This window comes from Penaeus monodon, chromosome 27, assembly GCF_015228065.2.
Source record: "Penaeus monodon isolate SGIC_2016 chromosome 27, NSTDA_Pmon_1, whole genome shotgun sequence".
Classification (NCBI taxonomy): domain Eukaryota; kingdom Metazoa; phylum Arthropoda; class Malacostraca; order Decapoda; family Penaeidae; genus Penaeus; species Penaeus monodon.
In genome coordinates, this window is record NC_051412.1 from 2,122,822 (window position 1) to 2,123,398 (window position 577).

Consider the following 577-nt stretch of genomic DNA (forward strand, 5'->3'; position numbering starts at 1 on the left):
CAAAAACCGCCAGTCACGCGGCCCAGCGGAGTGAAATCAGAGAGCAAGTCTATTTGAAAGCAACCTTTCAAGGCTAAATTCCATCCATGAAATAAATCAACCCGCCTGAAAAAGCAGCAAAACATATAAGTATTTATTGGCCATTAACAAAAAAAGATTCAATAATATCATTGCCATGTTGAACGCCATATGGGTTCCTGATACGTGAATACTGTGGACAAAATTTCGACCAATTATGCTGGAATTAAAACGAGATTTTACATTTACCAACATAGGCTCTCATATTGTATACTCTTACTGGGAAATTCCTTTTTAAGATATAAGATTATATAAACTCAATAAGAATCAATATGGTTTAACAAAGGCTTAATAGATAAAAAGATGCACAAATATATGAAAGGCGTTTAGGTAAGTCATCATATATAAGAATGCATTAATCTAAGACAGAATTCACAAATAAAGAATTTTGTTAAGGTACAAAGCAAAGCACTAATTAGTATGATTAGGACTTTTTTCAATTATAGTGCTACTTTTATTATCCTAAAGGTGTATTTCATATCATTAGAAATTATTTGTA